At 43.3% G+C, this 21953-nt stretch overlaps 2 protein-coding genes across 2 annotated transcripts in view; both read left to right on the forward strand.

Moving 5' to 3' along the window:
* LOC121008154 (polypeptide N-acetylgalactosaminyltransferase 3-like) overlaps positions 1-21953 on the forward strand; it is a 235943-nt gene that overhangs the window by 3098 nt on the left and 210892 nt on the right. The gene's annotated exons all lie outside the window — the stretch shown is intronic.
* The window catches only part of LOC121008819 (polypeptide N-acetylgalactosaminyltransferase 3-like), an 89190-nt gene continuing 68103 nt past the window's right edge, over positions 867-21953 (forward strand). The window contains exons 1-2 of the mRNA XM_040441515.1: positions 867-882; positions 4781-4783. The gene's annotated coding sequence lies outside the window, so the exon portion shown is untranslated. The remainder of the gene's footprint in view (positions 883-4780; positions 4784-21953) is intronic.

Raw genomic sequence — 21953 nt, forward strand, 5'->3', positions numbered from 1 at the left:
AACAACAGGATGGTTCCCCCATTTTAGGGATTCCCTGTTATGCAGCCTAAATGGGTCCATTACAGGCTATAGGGCTGCTTGCTGAGTATGCCTATTGTTAGTGCATGCTTAAAGGGGTTGTCCATCATTAAAGGGGTTGTCTTACTTCAGCAAATGGCATTTATTATGTAGAGGACATTAACCCTTAAGGACTGTGCCATTTTTCACCTTAAGGCCTCATGCACACGACCGTGCCGTTTTTTGCGGTCCGCAAACCGCGGATCCGCAAAAAACGGAAGCCGCTCGTGTGCCTTCCACAATTAACGGAACGGGCGGCCCATTGTACAAATGCCTATTCTTGTCCACAAAACGGACAAGAATAGGACATGCTATATTTTTTTTGCGGGGCCACGGAACGGAGCAACGGATGCAGACAGCACACGTAGTGCTGTCCGCATCTTTTGCGGCCCCATTGAAGTGAATGGGTCCGCACCCGAGCTGCAAAAACGGCGGCTCGGATGCGGACCTGAAAAACGGTTGTGCGCATGAGGCTTAAGGACCAGGCCATTTTTAGCAAATCTGACTTGTGTCACTTTATGTGGTAATAACTTTAAAATGCTTTTACTTATCCAGGCCATTCTGAGACTGTTTTCTCGTCACATATTGTACTTCATAACAGTGGTAAAATTGAGTAAAAAAAAAATTCTTTTTTATTTATAAGCAAATACCAAATTTCAATTTCTCTACTTTTATAATAGATAGTAATACCTCCGAAAATAGTTATTATTTTATATTCCCCACATGTCTACTTCATGTTTGGATCATTTTGTGAATGCCATATTTTTTTTTGAGGACGTTAGAAGGTTTATGCCTCATGCAAATGTCCGTGTCAGTTTTGGATCAGTGGTAACACGGACCGTGTTCAATCCATGTTTTCTCCCGTGACAGATCCGTGCTGGGTCTGTGGTTCAGTTTTTGCTGTCCGTGTTGCATCCGTGTTTCACTGACACTAAACAGTTGATTTTTTTTTTAAAAGCATCTCTTCCTAATGATCCGTGAAACACGGATGGCATCCGTGCTGCATCCGTGGTTTTCACGGACCCATAGACTATAATGGTCGTGATGGATCCGTGAACACGTACAAAATACAGTAGAGCATGCAGCCGTGCTAAAAACACAGACCCACGGACCGTGCTAAAACACTGATGTCTGAATACACACATTCAAATGAATGGGGACGTGTGCTATCCGTGGAGAACATGTACAGCACATGTCTGTGGAACATTGACGTGTGAATGAGGCTTTAGAAGTTTAGAAGCAAATCTTGAAATTTTTCTGAAAATTTCCAAAACCCACTTTTTAGGACCAGTTCAGGTCTGAAGTCACTTTGTGAGGCTTACATAATAGAAACCACCTAAAAATAGCCCATTTTAGAAACTACACCCCTCAAGGTATTCAAAATTAATTTTAAAAACTTTGTTAACTCTTTAGGTGTTCCCAAAGAATTAATGGAAAATGGAGATGAAATTTCAGAATTTCACTTTTTTGGCAGATTTAACTTTTTTTTCGCTAACAAATTAAGGGTTAACAGCAAAACAAAACTCAATATTTATTGCCCTAATTCTGTGGTTTACAGAAAAACCCCATATGTGGTCGTAAACTGCTGTACGGGCACACAACAGGGCGCAGAAGGAAAGGAATGCTATATGGTTTTTGGAAGGCAGATTTCACTGGGATAATTTTAAGCTGCCATGTCACATTTGAAGACCCCCTGATGCACCCCTAGAGTAAAAACTCAAAAAAAGTGACCCCATTTTAGAAACTAAACCCCTAAAGGTATTCAAAACTTATTTTACTAACTTTTTTAACCCTTTAGGTGTTCCACAAGAATTAATGAAAAATGGAGATGAAATTTCAGAATTTCCCTTTTTTGGCAGATTTTCCATTTGAATCCATTTTTTCCAGTAATAAAGCAAGGGTTAACAGCCAAACAAAACTCAATATTTGTTGCCGTGATTCTGTACTTTACAGAAACTCCCCATTTGTGATCGTAAACTGCTGTACGGGCACACGGCAGGGCGCAGAAGGAAAGAAACGCCATATGGTTTTTGGAAGGGAGATTTTGCTGGACTAGTTTTTTGACACCATGTCCCATTTGAAGCCCTTCTGATGTACCCCTAGAGTAGAAACTTTAAAAAAGTGACCCTATTTTGGAAACTATGAGATAAGGTGGCAGTTTCGTTGGTACTATTTTAAGGTACATATGATTTTTGGTTGCTCTATATTACAAAAAACAAAAATCAAAAAATAGCTGTTTTGGCACCGTTTTTATTTTTTTATTTACAATGTTCAACTGACAGGTTAGATCATGTGGTATTTTTATAGAGCAGGTTGTTACAGACGTGACAATACCAAATATGTATACTTTTTGTTGTTGTTGTTTGTTTCAGTTTTACATAATAAAGCATTTTTGAAAAATATCATGTTTTAGTGTCTCCATAGTCTGAGAGCCATAGTTTTTTTTTTTTGGGCGATTATCTTAGGTAGGGTCTCATTTTTTTCTGGATGAGATGACTGTTTTATTGGTACAATTTTGGGGTGCGTATAACTTTTTGATCACTTGCTATTGCACTTTTTGTGATGTAAGGTGACAAAAAGTAGCTTTTTTTACACAGTTTTTATTATTTTCTTTATACGGTGTTCACCTGAGGGGTTAGATCATGTGATATTTTTATAGAGCAGGTTCTTACGGATGCGGTGATACCTAATATGTATACTTTTTTATTTAAAGTTTAACACATAACAGCATTTTTTAAACAAAAAAAAATCATGTTTTAATGTCTCCATATTCTGAAAGTTTTTTTTTGTTTTTTTTAGGCGATTGTCTTATGTAGGTAGGGGCTCTTTTTGCGGGATGAGGTGATGGTTACATTAGTACTATTTTGGGGGGAATACGCCTTTTTGATCGCCTAGTGTTTTTACTTTTATTGATGTAAGTTGACAAAAAAATGTTTTTTTTTAGCAGTTTCTATTTTTCTTTTTTTAAGGTGTTCATCTGAGGGGTTAGGTCATGTGATATTTTTATAGAGCAGGTCGTTACGGACGTGGCAATACCTAATATGTATACTTTTTTAAATTTATTTAAGTTTTACATAATATATTTTTTGAAACAAAAAAAATATCGTGTTTTAGTGTCTCCATAATCTAAGAACCATAGCTTTTTTATTTTTGGGGCGATTGTTTCAGGTAGGGAATAATTTTTTTGCAGGATGAGGTGACGGCACTATTTTGGAGTGCATATGACTTTTTGATCGCTTGCTATTACACTTTTTGTGATGTAAGGTGACAAAAAAAGTTTTTTTTGACACCGTTTTTATTTTATCTTTTTCACGGTGTTCACCTGAGGGATTAGGTCATGTGATATTGTTATGGAGGCAGAGATACCTAATATGTCTACTTTTTTTTTTTTTACATTTAACGGAATCAAAGCATTTTTGAAACAAAAAAAATCATGTTTTAGTGTCTCCATAGTCTGAGAGCCATAGTTTTTTTTATTTTTTGAGCGATTGTCTTAGGTAGGGGCTCATTTTTTGCAGGATGAGTTGATGGTTAAATTGATACTATTTTGGGGGCATACACCTTTTTGATCGCTTGGTGTTGCACTTTTAGTGATGTAAGGTGACTAAAAAATGTTTTTGTTAGCACAGTTTTTATTTTATTTTTTGATGGTGTTCACCTGGGGGGTTAGGTCCTGTGATATTTTTATAGAGCCGTTCGATACGGACGCGGTGATACCTAATATGTCTACTTTGATTTTTTCCTTATTTTTTTACATTTTTTATTTACTTTATTTTAGGAAAAGGAAGCTTTTTTTTTGTACTTGAAACAATTTTTTTTTTGTAAAACTGCTTTTTTTTACCTTTTCTTTTTTACACTTTATTTTTTGTCCCACTCTGGGACTTCAACTTTTGGGAGTCTGATCCCCTTTACAATGCATCACAATACTTCTGTATTGTGATGCATTGGCTGTAAGTGTATTACAGACTGTAATACAATTACAGCTTCCTGCCTGTGAAATCCAGGGGGCTGATCTCACAGGCTGTCACGGAAGGCAGCCATAATGCCTAAGGAAGGTGTTGGGCTGCCTTCTCTGCCATCGGGTCCCCGTCACAGCAGCGTGGGGACCCCATGGAAGCTCCGAAACCCCTAAGGACTCGCGTGCCGTGGCACATCAAGGGTTTTCACCAATGCAGGCGCATACAGAAGGGGTCTGGTTATCATTGACTGCCGGACCCCTGCCGCAGATCAGGCGGGCGCAGTTCCTGCACCCGCCTGATTAGCGCGCCGTACGGCGCTGGGTGTTTAGTCAAGTCCGGTTGCGCCATACATGTACTGCGCTGGGCGTTAAGGGGTTAATACAAGGCACTTACTAATGTATTTTGATTGTCCATATTGCTTCCATTGCTGGCTGGATTCATTTTCCCATCACACTTTACACTGCTCGCTTCCATGGTTATGACCACCCTGCAATCCATCAGTGGTGGTCGTGCTTGCACACTATAAGGCCCCTTTCACACGGGCGAGTATTCCGCGTGGACGCGATGCGTGAGTTGAACGCATTGCACCCACACTGAATACCGGCCCATTCACTTTTATGGGGCTGTTCATATGAGCGGTGATTTTCACGCATCACTTGTGCGTTGCGTGAAAATTGCAGCATGCTCTATATTCTGCGTTTTTCACGTAACGCAGGCCCCATAGAAGTGAATGGGGCTGCGTGAAAATCGCAAGCATCCTCAAGCAAGTGCGGATGCGGTGCGATTTTCACGCACGGTTGCTAGGAGACGATCGGGATGGAGACCCGATCATTATTATTTTCCCTTATAACATGGTTATAAGGGAAAATAATAGCATTCTGAATACAGAATGCATAGTAAAATAGGGCTGGAGGGGTTAAAAAAAACATAATAATAATTTAACGCACCTTAAGCCACTTGATCGCAAAGCCCGGCATCTCCTTCTGTCTCCTTTGCTGAACAGGACCTGCTGAATATAATGTTAAGACAATTAGAAAACTGAACATTTTATGCAGCCCTCCTAAGGGTACTTTCACACTTGCGTTAAACTTTTCCGGTATTGAGTTCCCTCCTAGGGGCTCAATACCAGAAAAAAAAAACTGATCAGTTTTATCCTAATGAATTCTTAATGGAGAGCAATGCGTTCAGTATGCATCAGGCTATCTTCAGTTCAGTCACTGTATGGTTTTTGGCCGGAAAAAATACTGCAGCATGCTGCGGTATTTTCTCCGTCTAAAATTCCGGAACACTTGCCGGAATGCTGGATCTGGCATTATTTTCCATTGAAATGCATTAATGCCAGATCCGGCCCCAAGTGTTCCGGAAAAACGGATCCGATTTTGCAGTCTGCACATGCGCAGACCTTTAAAAATGTGTAAAAGATAAATACCGGATCCATTTTTCCGGATCACAACTGGAGAGACGGATCCGGTATTGCAATGCATTTGTGAGACAGATCCGCATCTGGATCCGTCTACAAATGGTATCCGTTTTCATACAGATTGCTGCCCCGGCAGGCAGTTCCGGCGACGGGACAGCCTGCCGGAATCCAACAAGTGTGAAAGTACCCTAAGCAGTGAGAGAAGAGTTAGATGGCATCCACAAATTATTTTTTTTTCACCATAGTCATAATGGTCTAGGTGTGCAGGTCCCCCAAGCTATCCAACTCAGATTAGGCGACTTTGAGGCTTACCAGCTCTCAGTCAGATGAGAGATAGGCTTGAATGTCTCATTGAACACAAGGTATGCTGACTACCTGTCTTATGGATAGATTGTTTGCTGGCATATACCTGGCTTTTGCATATAGCCTTTGTGTGGTTATATGTTGTCTATTGTATGTTATAGGTAATGATATAGCATCTCTAAAATGAAATTATTAATGGTAGGTTAAATAATATTTATAATAAGTTTATTAACCTGTTCCGGACACATGACATACTGGTACGGCATGTTGTCCCGGTACTTAAGGACACATGACGTACCGGCGGGCGGTGATCGGAACTGGGTGCCTGCTCAAATCATTGAGCAGCCACACGGGGACAATGCGTTGGGGGGTCCTGTGACCCCCCCATGTCGGCGATCGCAGCAAACCGCAGGTCAATTCAGACCTGCGGTTTCCTGCGTTTCCGGGTTATTAGGGTCTCTGGGGACCCGATAACCCGGAACAGGATGGTGATCGACGGTGTGATAATACACCACCAATCATCCTGCGATCCTGAGAGGTGATAGTGACATCACCTCTCAGGATCGGCTCTCATTGGTCGGCTGGGCGGGCGGGCTGTTAAAATTGAATATCCCTGCCTAACCTAACCTTTCCCTAAATACCTTGGGGGAGCTGGGGCACAGATGGGGGTGCTGGCTGATGATCCTTGCACAGATGGGGGTGCTGGCTCTGGAGATCGACGTGCAGCGCACTCAAAAGGAAGAGGAGAGGAGCGCTGCACGTCAATCTCCAGGGCCAGCACCCCTATCTGTGCAGGGATCATCAGCCAGCACCCCCATCTGTGCCCCAGCACCACCAAGGTATTTAGGGAAAGGTTAGGAAAAGGTTAGGTTAGGCAGGGATATTCAGGGAAAGTTGGTGAGAAAAAGAAAAACGTTTTTTTTGCATCACCCTAAATCGGGTGTCTGGGGTGCACAGCACAGCTTTATTTTTATTTTTCTGCGTACGCTGACTATGGCCGGCACTCTTAGCATCCGGCCACTGTTAGCGCATCGCACACCCCACCGCTGATCACCTTCGGACGGTTGATCATCGAGTTAGAATTTCTTATATATTTTTTTCACATTTTTTAGCTTAGGTTTTAGGCCAAGGGTTAGTTAGGTTTAGGGTAATTTCGTGAACACCCATCCCCCCACACACACGCACACCAAATAAAGTTTAACACGCACACACAAACTCCCCTATGGCCCGCCGGATGTTCTCGGCCGAGGATGCATACGCCCAGCTTGCCTCCTAGTCCGAGAGCCCCAGTGAGGACGAGGATGACCCCACTTTCCTTTTGTCATCCGCGTCCTCCTCATCATCTAGCGATGATGATAAGCCCCCAAGGCGGCGGAGATGCCGCCAGGCGGAGCAAGGGGACCACCATGCTAGGGACCCTGTGGCCCACACTAGTACGAGCATCTCTGGAGCTCGTACTAGTTTTCTGGCCCACCAGTTATGTCCACCTGATCCCCCTGCCGGTAAACTTGTATGGTGTACCCCAGAGCATTTTGAGCCCGCAATTCCTGATTATGTAGGCAAACCAGGAATCCAGATTTCCACAGTGGGTTTCGCTGAATATGACTATTTTAGTCTTTTTTTCAGTGACCACTTTGTAATTCTGATGGTGGAGAAAACGAACCTGTACGCCCAACAGTTCGTTGCTCACCACCCGGGCTCCTTTTTGGCTAGGGCCGGTGGCTGGACTCCGGTCAGTGCAGCCGAGATGAGGACGTTTTGGGGCCTCGTGCTGCACATGGGCCTAGTCAAAAAACCTAGTGTCAGGCATTACTGGAGTGGGGACGTCCTCTACCAGACGCCACTTTACAGTACTGCCATGACACGCTCCCGGTTTGAGGCCATCCGGAAATGCCTGCATTATGCAGATAATGCAGCATGCCCCCCCCCAAGATGATCCTGCCTATGACCGCCTGTACAAAATCAGGCCGGTCATCGATCACTTTGGGGCCAAATTTGTGCAGGCCTATGTACCTGGAAGGGAGGTCGCGGTTGATGAGTCTCTCATTGCTTTCAAGGGGAGACTCTTTTTCCGCCAGAATGTTCCCTCTAAGCGGGTGACGTATGGCGTGAAGATGTACAAACTTTGTGAGAGTACCTCAGGGTACACTTACAAGTTTCGTGTGTACAAGGGGCGAGATTCCTGTATTCAACCCCCAGAGTGTCCCCCCACTCTGGGTGTTAGCGGGAAACTTGTGTGGGACCTTATGCACCCACTGCTAGAAAAGGGTTACCACCTGTACGTGGATAACTTTTATACTAGTATCCCCTTGTTCCAGTCCCTCGCCGCCAGATCCACGTCCGCTTGTGGGACCGTGCGAAAAAATCAACGCGGCCTCCCTACCCACTCCCTCCAGGTACCTATCCCCCGGGGTGAGACCCGTGCTCTTACCAATGTAAACCTGTTGCTGGTCAGATATAAGGACAAGAGGGATGTCCTTGTACTGTCCACAATTCACGGTAACGGCATCACCCCTGTCCCTGTGCGAGGTACCGCGGCAATGGTCCTCAAGCCCGATTGTATCATCGACTACAATCGGTAAATGGGAGGAGTTGATCTCTCTGATCAAGTCCTCAAGCCATATAATGCCATGCGCAAAACCCGGGCATGGTACAAAAAAGTTGCGGTCTACTTGGTGCAGGTTGCCTTGTACAACTCTTTTGTGCTGTCCCCGAGTGCTGGCAACACAGGGAAATTCCTTCAGTTCTATGAGGCAGTCCTCAAGGACCTGATGTTTTCTGACAGGGAAAGAGCAGGCCGGAGTACCTTGGGAACTGGAGGCGCCCGGATCGTCCCTGGCCAACACTTTCCAGGTGTGGTCCTCCATACTGGAAAGAAGGGACGGACCCAAAAAAAGGTGCAGAATGTGTCACAGGAGGGGGATACGGATGGACACCACTACTCAGTGTGACACGTGCCCCTATCATCTGGGCCTCTGCATTATTGGTTGCTTCAGGGAGTAGCACACTTCCATGGAGTACTAAATTTATATTCCCTTTCCCCAATTTAGCCACTGACAATCGGATTAAAAAAACTATGGTTCTCAGACTTGAGACACTAAAACGAAAAATTATTTTTTTCAAAAATATTAGTTAGTAAAACTAAAATAAATTAAAAAAAGTAGACATATTAGATATCGCCACGTCCGTAAGAATCTGCTCTATAAAAATACCCCATGACCTAACCCCTCAGATGAACACGGTCAAATTTTTTTATTTTTTTGTCACCTTACATCAAAAAAATTGTAATAGCAAGCGATCAAAAAGTTATATGACCCCCAATAGACTATGGAGATACTAAATTTTTTTTTTTTTTTTGTTTATAAAAAGATAATATAGTGTAAAACATAAATAAATTTAAAAAAGTAGGCATATTAGGTATCGCCGCGTTCATAAGAATCTGCTCTTTAAAAATACCCCATGACCTAACCCCTCAGAGGAACACGGTCAAAAAAATTAAATAAAAACTGTGCCAAAACAGCAATTTTTGGGCAAATTTTCAATTTTAATAGGTTTTTTTCCAGTAACAAAGCAAGGGTTAACAGCCAAACAAAACTTAATATTTTTTTCCCTGATTCTGCAGTTTACAGAAACACCCCATATGTGGTCGTAAACTGCTGTATGACCAAACGGCAGGGCGCAGAAGGAAAGAAACGCTGTATGGTTTCTGGAAGGCAGATTTTGATGGCCTTTATTTTTTTGGCAAGATGTCCCATTTAAAGCCCCCCTGATGCACCCATAGAGTAGAAACTCCATAAAAGCGACCGCATCTAAGAAACTACACCCCTCAAGGTATTCAACACTGATTTTACAAACTTTATTAACCCTTTAGGTGTTCCTCAACAGTTTATGGCAAATGGAGATAAAATTTCTGAATTTCTATTTTTGGTAACCTTGCCTCACAAAAATGTAATATAGATAAGCCAAAAATCATATGTACCCTAAAAAATAGTCCCAACAAAACTGCCACCTTATCCCGTAGTTTCCAAAATGGGGTCACTTTTATGGAGTTTCTACTCTAGGGGTGCATCAGGGGGGCTTCAAATGCGACATGGTGTAAATAAACCAGTCCAGCAAAATCTGCCTTCCAAAAACCACACGGCGCACCTTTCCCTCTACGCCCTACCGTGTGCCCGTACAGTAGTTTACAGCCACATATGGGGTGTTTCTGCAAACTACAGAATCGGCGCAATAAATATAGCATTTTGTTTGGCTGTTAACCCTTGCTTTGTTACTGGAAAAAAAATGGATTAAAATGGAAAATTTGCCCAAAAATTTAAATTCTTAAATTTCATCTCCATTTTCCAATAACTCTTGTGCAGTACCTAAAAGGTTAATAAAGTTAGTAAAATCAGTTTTGAATACCTTGAGGGGTGTAGTTTTTTAGATGGGGTCACTTTTATGAAGTTTCTACTCTAGGGGTGCATCAGGGGGGCTTCAAATGAGACATGGTGTAAATAAACCAGTCCAGCAAAATCTGCTTTCCAAAAACCACATGGCACACCTTTCCCTCTACGCCCTACCATGTGCCGGTACAGCAGTTTACGGCCACATATGGGGTGTTTCTGAAAACTACTGAATCAGGGCAATAAATATTGAGTTTTGTTTGGCTGTTAACCCTTGCTTTGTTACTGGAAAAAATGGATTAAAATGGAAGATTTGCCAAAAAATCTAAATTCTGAAATTTTATCTCCATTTGCCATTAACTCTTGTGGAACACTTAAAGGGTTGAAGATGTTTTTAAAATCAGTTTTGAATACCTTGAGGGGTGTAGTTTCTAGAATGGGGTCATTTTTGGGTGGTTTCTATTATGTAAGCCTCACAAAGTGACTTCAGACCTGAACTGGTCCCTAAAAATTAGGTTTTTGAAAAGTTCTGAAAAATCTCAAGATTTGCTTCTAAACTTCTAAGCCTTGTAACGTCCCCAAAAACTAAAATGTCATTCCCAAAATGATCCAAACATGAATTAGGCACATGGGGAATGTAAAGTAATAACAATTATTGTAGGTATTACTATGTATTATAGAAGTAGAGAAATTTTTACTTTGAAATTTGCAAATTTTTCCCAAATTTGGGTAAATTTTGTATTTTTTAATAAATAAAAATGATTTTTTTAACTTCATTTTACCAGTGTCATGGAGTACAATATGTGACGAAAAAACAATCTCAGAATGGCCTGGATAAGTCAAAGCGTTTTAAAGTTATCACCACGTAAAGTGACACTGGTCAGATTTGCAAAAAATGGCCTGGTCCTTAAGGTGAAAATGAGCCCGGTCCCTAAGGGGTTAATGATAGGTAAAATATTTATAATAAAAGGAAGGGGTCATTCAGAGAACCCTGAAACGCGTATGGTTAAATACCCTGTACCGGCATGCTGGAAAATAGCTCCCCTGGACTTCTAAGAATCGACCAGCTGTGACTGAGAGCGACGAACACCGGAGGAATCCTAACAAAGCCACAGACATTGCTTCCGTGAGCAGGATATCCAGGTGACACCGCACCCACAGCAAATTTCCACAGATCCGGACGTAGGATAAAGACATACTGGTCAGGTAAAACTAAGCAACACAGTTGCTCAAATCGGTGGGACGCCACCGCTGTGCAATTCAATATTACCGAAACCAAGAAAGCGCTTATAAGACTCTGCTACCAATTGCGGTTTTCCTGCGTTTTCCTTGTCCTCCACTTATAAGACTCTGTTACCAATTGCGGTTTTCCTGCGGTTTCCTTGTCTTCTGAACCCAATGACTTCAGTATCTACAAGCCGCATATATCCAATTAATGTATATGTCCATTGCTGCTGCTTATCAATTCATGTATTGATTTTAACATCTATGCCGCTGCTACTCAATTAACGCATTGATTTTTAGTATATATGTCGAATATTGCTGCTATTACGGTTTAAAGTGTTTATAATATTTTATAGTATTTTATTGTGAATTTTATTGTTATATTCTATTGTCATTGTGGGAATAAATATCCTTATCAATTTACTCCATACTTGAGTGCCTGGTTTATCCTATATATTTTTTTTTATTTATAATAAAAGTTTAGTAATGATAGATAAAATAAAAAATTGTGAATATTCGCGCTCATCACTATTCTTGAATCATTTCAGTGGTGTCTCCATCAATTTCTGACCTTTTTCTGTGAACCAGACACCCTTCCCTCTTCAGAGCAGGGGGTGCCTGGTTTAATGCTCGGGTTCTCCCATTGACTTACATTGTGCTTGCTGTGTAAGCAGGCACTGGCTGCCGCAATTTCACGAATGGAAAGCTATGAATTATTACTTTCAAGGTCATATTTCTAGCTGGTACCAATCCTAAAATATGAGCAGCTAAAGCAGCATTCCCCCCCTCTTCAGTCTGGTTTGCTTTGGCCACTTGGAGCAGCAGAGCCGGGCACTTGGCAGCTGTTTTCCAGGAGAATAAAAGTGCTTTTCCTGGACATAGAATACAGACACATACAGGTGAAACTCGAAAAATTAGAATATCGTGCAAAATTCTATTTATTTCAGTAATGCAAATTAAAAGGAATTGCAGTAATGCAGCTTAAAATTAGAATTTTGTGAAAAGGTTCAATATTCTAGGCTCAAAGTGTCACACTCTAGTCAGCTAATTAATCCATACCCCCTGAGCAAAGGGGACCTCAAAATTGTGACTTTGGGGTTTAATAAGCTGTAAGCCAAAATCATCCAAATTATAACAAATAAAGGCTTGAAATATCTCGCTTTGCATGTAATGAGTCTATCTCATATGTTAGTTTCACCTTTTAAGTTGCATTACTGAAATAAATTCAAATTTTTCACCTGTAGTGCACACAGGTATGTTTGGAATGTGTCTGCTATCTTCTGTGGGGCACTGCTCTTAGATATGTTGGTGAAAAAGAGGTGACAGACTCCCTTTAAATACTCATAAAGGAATGAACGATATGTAATATGGGTGCCACCTGTTTTACCACGACGTCGCCTGCTTTTGACCCACATATCTCTTAATTAAATGCGAAGTTGATTAGTGCACGTTCCGGTATACCGGCTGCTCTGAAAGTCATGCAACGTTTCTCATAAAGTTAATTGATGTCGGTGCAGACCGCAGGCGACATGAAGCACAAGATTCAGTTACAGATTTTTACATCCAGTGGATGCACTTTTGCTTTACTGCACTGATGTTATAGAGCCGGGCAGATCGATATCTAGTTCTTTGGATTCAGGATAAGGCCTCATTCACATGACTGTTGTTTTGGTCTACATCCAAGCCGCATATTTTGCGGCATGGATGTGGACCCATTCACTTCAGTGCGGATGCAGTGCCCCACATTTGTGTGAAAGGGACACTTTAAAATATCTGCCTATTTATGTATTTAGCTAATGTATGGTATTTCACATTATCAGTCTGGCATTATCATTTCACCCATTCGCCCCTAGGTGGTGCTGGCACCACCTAGTATATATATCTGGGGTGTGTCTAGCTTAGTGAGTGTTAGGCTACTTTCACACTGGTGTTCAGTGCGGATCCGTCTTGTATCTGCACAGACGGATCCGCACCGATAATGCAAACGCTTTTATCCGTTCATAACGGATCCGTTTGCATTATTCATTAAAAGTCTAAGTCAAAACGGATCCGTCTTGACTTACATTGAAAGTCAATGGGGGACGGATCCGTTTTCAATTGCACCATATTGTGTCAGTGAAAAAAGGATCTGTCTCAATTGACTTACATTGTAATTCAGGACGGATCAATTTGGCTCCGCATAGTGAGGCGGACACCAAAACGCTGCAATCTGCGTTTTAGTGACCGCCTAAAAAACGCAGCAGAGACCAAACGCAGCCAAATAGATGCATTCTGAACGGATCCTTATCCATTCAGAATGCATTGGGGATGAACTGATCCGTTTTGGGCTGCTTGTGAGAGCCCTGAAACGGATCTCACAAGCGGACCCAGAAACGCCAGTGTGAAAGTAGCCTTAGGCCCCTCACACGGGCGAGTATTCAGCGCGGATGTGATGCGTGAGTTGAACGCATTGCACCCGCACTGAATCCCGACCCATTCATTTCTATGGGGCTGTTCACATGAGTGGTGATTTTCACGCATCACTTGTGCGTTGCGTGAAAATCGCAGCATGCTCTATTTTGTGCGTTTTTCACGTAACGCAGGCCCCATAGAAATGAATGGGGTTGTGTGAAAATCGCAAGCATCCGCAAGCACGATTGCTAGGAGACGATCGGGATGGAGACCCGATCATTATTATTTTCCCTTATAACATGGTTATAAGGGAAAATAATAGCATTCTGAATACAGAATGCATAGAAAAATAGCGCTGGAGGGGTTAAAAAAATAAAAAATAAAAATTTAACTCACCTTAATCCACTTGCTCGCGCAGCCTGGCATCTCTTCTGTCTTCTTTCTTTGCTGTGTGCAGGAACAGGACCTGTGGTGATGTCACTCCGGTCATCACATGACCCATCACATGATCTTTTACCATGGTGATGGATCATGTGATGACCGGAGTGACGTCACCACAGGTCCTGTTCCTGGCCATTGTATCCCTTTTTATATCGGATTTTTTTTTACCAGTTTTCCTCTGTGCTTGCGAATATCTGGTTTGCAGCTTTCTCAGACATGGTGAGTGGAGACTAGCTGCCATCCACTGCACACACATAAAGTAAAGGAGAATCTCCTTGCTAACTGTCTCACAGTCCCTCAGTAGGACAATAGAGGACATTACAGAGAAGTACTGACCTGCATTTTGAAGCACTTGTGATGAGCTATAAGCTTCTTATGTAGCTGTGCAGTCCTGCTCGTCTCCTCTGTTCCTCCTCACTCCTCCCCTCTCCATAGACATTCATTTACATGTGTAAAACAGTCCTCCTGGAGAGATGATCCCATCCTGGATGGGGAAAAGCAGTAAGCAGGGGGCACTGGTACACAGTTGATAACAGGAGAACTAGATATTTGTCCCTGATATAATATATTACAAAATTTCTAGTGGTCGCTTGTGCTATTGATTTAGGAAAATCTAGCGACCATTTAAATGAGTAACTTCGGGACCTCTGAGGATGAGAACCTAGCAGCACAATAAAACCACTCAGGTGTATAGTGGTATTATTTAGAAATGAAACTGCACTATTATATGGGAACTATATGGCATTTATTTTGAGTAACAATTTGCATATTGCGTATTATTTTCTGACATTAGGTACACTAAAATAATACAAATAACTGCCTGGAAATGGCAAGGAGTCTTGATTGCTGCCCAGGGCCCCATTTTCTTACTAGCCTTACTGTGCCGTGTAAAAGCTTCCATGTCATATACAGGAGACCACGCCAGATGAGTCATGCAGCAGACCCTCGGGAAGATGTCTCTGTGTACCACCCATTGGTATAGCCACCCCTTCCTCTAGGGACAAATGCTATGTGGCTTTTTTCTGTACTCATTGGTAGGGTGTCTAAGCTGAAAATTTTTAGATAATTCCTGGAACAGTCACTAATAGGAATATCTGCTTGTTTAAATACGGATTTCTGTGCCGCACAAGAAAAGGGTAATAAATCCACACTATTTGTCACGTTTTTATGCAGTTTTTGGTGCAGAATTTTTCACAGATCTCCCCCTTCCGTTAAAAAGGGTGAAATCCGCACAATAAAATCGCATAGACAAGATGCATGCTGCTCAGTGAAAAAGAAAAAAATTGCTGCGTCAGTGATTTTTTTCAGGCTGGTGGTAATTATCATTTTGAGCCATAGACGTGTTGGCTGTCCGTGATTTTGAGATAAGTTGTACAGAGAAAAGAATACTTCTGGTTGGTAACCCTTGTGGAGGCTCAGGCTAGGGTGGCACGGTGTAGTTTTTGTGTATTTTCTGCAATATCTGTTTGCCGGTTCAGTATATCTGAATTGCACTACATCTATAGCTACCAATGTATATATCAGCGAGCGATTGCCATCTTACATTTGTTGGCTGTGTACCCAATCTCATTTGCTATTAAGCTGCTCTTATGTTATCACTTTGCCGCCACGCCTAATCTTGAATCCGTTTTACTATTATTTTCTGGTTGGAAGCTTTGTTCTTTCTTTACATTATCACGCTGCACTGTGCGAACAGCTCCTAACGATATTTACCTATGGTTGGTGCTATCTCTCGCACTGGTTGGATTTGTACTTAGCGTCTCCTGTTACCTAGCTGATAGCATATTATTACGCTGTGTTACCACTGCAATTACGTGTGGTTCGGCTCTGTCATCATCTGTGTGCAATTGTGGTTATATCTGCTTGTGTCAGTCCCGTCGGGTGCACTGGGCTGTGGCTTTAGGCTCGTCCCGCACTACGACGTATATCACATCTATATCACATTGTCTTATTGCTACAGTATGTTTTTGTGGCGCCTTATCATGCTGCACCATGTGAACAGCCCCTAACAACATCCGTCTGTTAGTCAGTACAATCTTACAATGATCGGATGTTATGTAAAGGGGTTGTGCAGCAATTACATATTGATGAGCCATCCTCAGGATAGGTCAGTAATATCTCATTGGAAAGGGTCTGACTCCCGGCACCCCCGCCGATCGGCTGTTCGAAGAGGAGGAGGTGGCGCTCGTGCGAATGCTGCTTCCTCCTGCGCGTCGTCTCAGAAGTCTCAGCGGCGCAATGTAATTACAAATGCTTGTTCTGTTCACTTGAGCAAGTACTTGTAATTACACTGTGCCGCTGCTGCAAGCGAGACGACGCGCAGTGTAATCTTGAAGAGGAAGGGCCGCCTCCTCTTCAAACAGCTGATCGGAGGGGTGGCCGCGAGTCGGACCCCCACCGATCAGATATTGATGACCTTTCCAGAGGATAGGCCATCTATATTACTGCCTGCACAACCCCTTTAAAGGGGTATTCCAGTAGGTAAAAGTTATCCCCTATCCACAGGGTAGGGGAGAACTATCAGATCGGTGGGGGTCCTACCACTGGGACCCCCACCGATCACAAGAATGTGGGCCCCGTACCCACTTCAGACCCCCTGCGGCTCCCCTAAAATGACCAGAGTGATGGGTTGCACATGTGCGCGGTCGCTCCATTCATCTCTATGGGAGTTCTGGAGATAGGGGAGCGCTGTACTTGGCTATCTCCAGAACTCAATGATAATAATATAGGCTGGCTCACAGTATTTTTGCCTAAAATTTATTATTACACTAAATAAATACAAACTGACTTGGTGTCAGTATCAGCATACAAATATAACAGAATGTGTAGATAGGTATAACAGTGCGGAGCTCTCGCACAAACCTATATAACCGGAGTACTCCTAGGAATGAGACCTAATGGCTGAAGTTAGGCTGCAAGGATTTACCTTGTGTTTGTGGCAGTATCAGATATAACAGCACAGTTTCAGTCCACTTAGTAGATTCTTGATGAAAAAATCTTTGCAGCGGTATATGTTTGAAGAAAAGTCCTCTTGCGTTTTTTGGAAAAAACTGCACCGGTAGCCTGGTCTCAATACACACTAGACGCGTTTCGGAAACAAGTTCCTTCCTCAGTAGATAGTTGTATAATGCCAGAACTCCCATAGAGATGAATGGAACGGCCATGCGCATGTGCCGCTCTGGTAATTTCAGGGAAGCCACAGAGGGTACGGCACCCGTTCTCGTGATAAGTGGCATCTATTGTAGCACCCCTGAAATTAGGTGTGGAGTGGATTTGTCATTATCTGTATACATAAGTGGCACGCGTTACGAAGAGGCGCGTTTAAACAGGGCTATCTGTCATTATCATTTGTGTTGCGCCAATTATATTGGTGATATTGCATTTTGGGGTGTCATTTTTGTTGGATATATCATGTAATATTTTTGGTTGTTTGTGATCTATTTTCCATGTTCTTTACGTGTGTACTAACTGTTGTGTTGGTTTTATACATCCCCTGAGAAACGCGTTGGAATTAAGTACGTGATATAGTACGTTTATCATCTAATCGCTGATGTCTGTGATATTAAATATCTGGCCTATGTGTATTTCTACCTTTACATCATTGACATATGACTTGACTATACACAGTGTTTGGTGATGTTTTTTCCTGTCTCAGGGACATCCCAGGGCGCTATAGGAGGTTCCTGACACAGGATCGCCGATATTGTGGCGGCCATTACGATGTTAGGCAGGGCATTACATTATAGGGACAGATATTAGAGAGATTTTCTCTTCCTACTGGTAGGGCCCCATCCTGCCTTCCATTATTTCCTAATAGTAGGATTTTATTAGCATCTTATTAAAGGTTACATTTATAGGGTACAGCTACACTTGGTACGCTGCGACAGCTGTCACAGCCTTTGTTCGCAGTTTAGTGGTAATCCCATAGAACGAATGGGTTCGTATGCGAGTCACAAGAAATTCCAACACAGCGCAGCGATCTAATTGTTTTAATGGATCAACGCTACTCTTGCCGCGAACCAGGCCGAGACAGTTGTCGCTGTACTTAGCCTTAACGTGATGGCTACAGGGTAGTTTTGTGGGGGAAAAAGCGTTGCGCACCAAGTATTGCAGTGTAGCAGGGCGCGCCATAGAAATTAATGGGTCCTCCTTGCAAACTTACATGTTTGCTGCATCCGCAACCTATAAATTGTCAAAAAGAAAAGTCCAACCCGTTTTTTTGGGTGATTCATGTGTCACAGCCGCGTCACATTCATTCCTATAACAGCCTCCCGCACACTTTAATTTGGTCGCACGACAGCTGTTGCGGCCAGAATCGCTGTGTATACGTACCCTTATATTGGTGGTTCTGGGAGAGGATATTTCAGGCAGACAGCTGTGCTGCAGAGGAGGGTGACGCCTGCAGCGGACACACCTGTTTAACCAACTCGCTTGCTCTGTACGTAATGGGCGGTTAATTTCCGACATGCCACGGCCATTGCTTGGGCTAGAAATTAAAATGGTTTGTGTACTTCAAGATAACCGCGAGAGAATGTAAATTGCTGAGGAATGTTGACTCATCCAGTCCATGTCGGGCTTTCTCCATGAATCTCAAGGCTTGTCCTTCAGCTAAGACGTACCGTATATACACCAATAGAATCAAAACCACCCCACTAAATAACAAAATGTTTATTGGTACACATCAATGATATAAATATGATAAAATCAGTCACAAAAGCGGCATACATATACAGAAAAAGGAGGATACAATGGTCCTGTAGTAAATAGCTTCATATATCACATGGGCTTAATACATTCAAATCAGGCACCCAAACCTATGATCAAAGCACATAGGTACATAGGTATATATAGATAAATAAAGTGCATAGTGCAAAATTACAAAAATTATTTATGTGCTTTTAGGATAGGTTTGGGCGCCTGATTTGGATGTATTAAGCTCATGTGATATATGAAGCTATTTACTACAGGACCATTTCTGTATATGTATGCCGCTTTTGTGACTGATTTTATCATATTTATATCATTGATGTGTACCAATAAACATTTTGTTATTTAGTGGGGTGGGTTTGATTCTATTGGTGTATATAGTTTATCTGTAACCTCACAGGACCCTAATAGCAGCAATTAGCTAGTGGGTTTGATTTTTGGGGAGACTTTAGCTAAGAAGGTTCCCAACGAATTGTCATGACTTAATAGGATAGAAGAATTTCCTCCGGCTACTAAAATCTACCCTGTTACCCCTTTAAATAACCACACCAACACTGACTTGATTTGGTGAAATGACCATGACGGACAAACTTTATTATTCCACACATAACAAGCAACATCTTACACCATATAACATGAATAATAATAATAATAATAATAATAACAGCAGGCACTTTTGACACATCCCTCAACATTATCACGTACTGCACCGTAACAAGGATCCTGGAGGGCAACCCAAACAAGCAGTATCCTCCTTCACCGCCTCACCTCGTACTTCAAACTTACCCTTGGCCGCACTCACCGACCGAAGGGCACCAACTCCTTGAAGTATACCAGTATCCCCCCTGTAACGGATCACCTGGCACCCCGACTGAGTACCTCCGTTGACTGATGCTCCTAGCGTTTTCCTGAGGTTTCCAAGCACTCTGGCAGACACCACAATCACCGAACCGAAGAAGCAGATAAATCCTCTTCAAGCATATGAATGCTGTAGACAGTTTGAATAGGAAACCATACGAATAGGTTTTCACTCCTAGCAGTCAAACTGGGACAGCATGCAATAAATCCTCCCCCAAGAATGAGACGACACTTCACCTTGAGGGTTAAAACAGGAACTCACTTTATTTAGACACAGCACACTACTTTAAACCCAACAGCCTCATTTACATACAATAGGGCACCTAGAGGACTCTGGTACAAGGAAGGGTGGGGCCAGACAATAGCAAGGGCTGATGGGAGATTGAGGAGGGACAGAGCAACTGGTTTAAACTGGTCTCCCTGCGACAACACATTGCTGGAGAAACAATGGGACAGGAAAAAGGGGGAGGAGAAGAGGCACAGAACACCAAATGTCTGTAACATGCAAACATTACAGCCAGGGCAAGATATATACAGTCCACAACACACAGCAATACAAAATACCACATGCCCAAATATTGCATTCAAACGTACCAATTTACCAGGGGCCATAGTCAGCAGATAGGAGGCGGGCAGCCAGGCCTCTCCAATGCCCAGTGGCGAGGCGGGTTCCGCCACACCCCCCTGTAGGCCTTGTAGCACAAACAGGGGCCCCATCCTCGGCATTAACAAACCATATGAGATGCAGGCTCCAACATGTCCTGCATCTCTTAACCATTGAATTGCTCCCCCAGGATCCCATTTCCAGCAGCCACCAACGACCACCGGTGACACCTCAACTGTGGGCGTCCCGCCACACCTTAACGGCCGTCTCCAAACCTTCCTGAATACCCAACGCCCACGTCATTCAGGTGTTCACCATCATCCTCAAGAATTGAGGCGACGCCACCTCCAATTCCCGATGACGCACCACAATACCACCCTGCCTGCGAACAAAGTGCCCCACCTCCTTATTCAACTTCGCCTGGGCTTTATTGATCGGATCCACCGACCTGGCAAACCTTCAGCAACGCCTCGCAACCACTTCCGACCAAACAAGCAACAAATCCGGAAACTCCGACAATAAGCGCCGCATGCCCAAATCGTTGCCTCCAACATGCAGCACCAATATATCAGGCGGCCGGTCTAAAGTGGCATTAATGTGAATTTCGGGCAACACCCGCCCCCAAAGGAGCCCCCTCAGACCAATCCACCGGATTAGCAAATCTTCAGTTGGGAAACCCAATTCGCGTCCATTCCTCATAACATCCGCTCGTAAGGCCCCCCAGTGGACGTACGAATGCCCGAAAATCCATGCCAGACAAGGCGCTGCCCCTAAAACAAAATAAAATTGTTGTATCAGAACCTCCAAACACGACACATCCCATAAGTTACGACCCCTCCCACCAACCACTCATAACAGATGAGGCCGAATATACGAGTGAAAACAATTCGACTCCCAACGCCCAATATGTTTTATAACCTCTTCACCCAGCCCCCACCTGGCCGCCTCAGTCGCTGCCCCTATCCGAAACGAATGGGACGCATATTCAGTAGCGGGGAGACCCGCAGCCGACAAACATTTCTTGAAAACAGATATAAATTGAAAGCGTGATAACCGCGAACCGTCCCGGTGAACCAACAATGCACCCGCTCCGTCGGGCCGCACTCCCAAAAATTCCTCCACGCAACGCACCGACAAAGCACCGGCCTCCCAACAGTCTAAGCCACAAAACCACACCCCTACCTTCCTGATCAGTTTTCGACTGGTGTATTACACACCGCAAACCACCTTCCCACAACCTTACATCCTCCCGCAACAAACCTCCACCACCCATACGACTGGCCGCTACCAATGCCGAAATTCGAAAGGCTCCGAAAAAAGCCAGCGAAAATGCAGCCCTAAACAAAAGCACTTCAAATTCCGACACACAAACAAACCCAGCCTTCTCCCACAACAAATGCAACACAGCAAAAGAAACTGGCCTTCTAGAGTGCCTCCGAATCGCCCCCCCCCCCCCCCCCCCCCCGCCGATAACCTTTCAACGCCTGCCGAACCACAAAACACTTAGATACATCAGCCAGTCCCCGCAAGCGCAACCAAAAGGCTACCGCTGCCACCCTCTTTGACGCAACTGAGAACGACATACCCTCAGCATAACACGGACC

This window comes from Bufo bufo, chromosome 7 (genome assembly GCF_905171765.1).
Source record: "Bufo bufo chromosome 7, aBufBuf1.1, whole genome shotgun sequence".
Taxonomy (NCBI): Eukaryota; Metazoa; Chordata; class Amphibia; order Anura; family Bufonidae; genus Bufo; species Bufo bufo.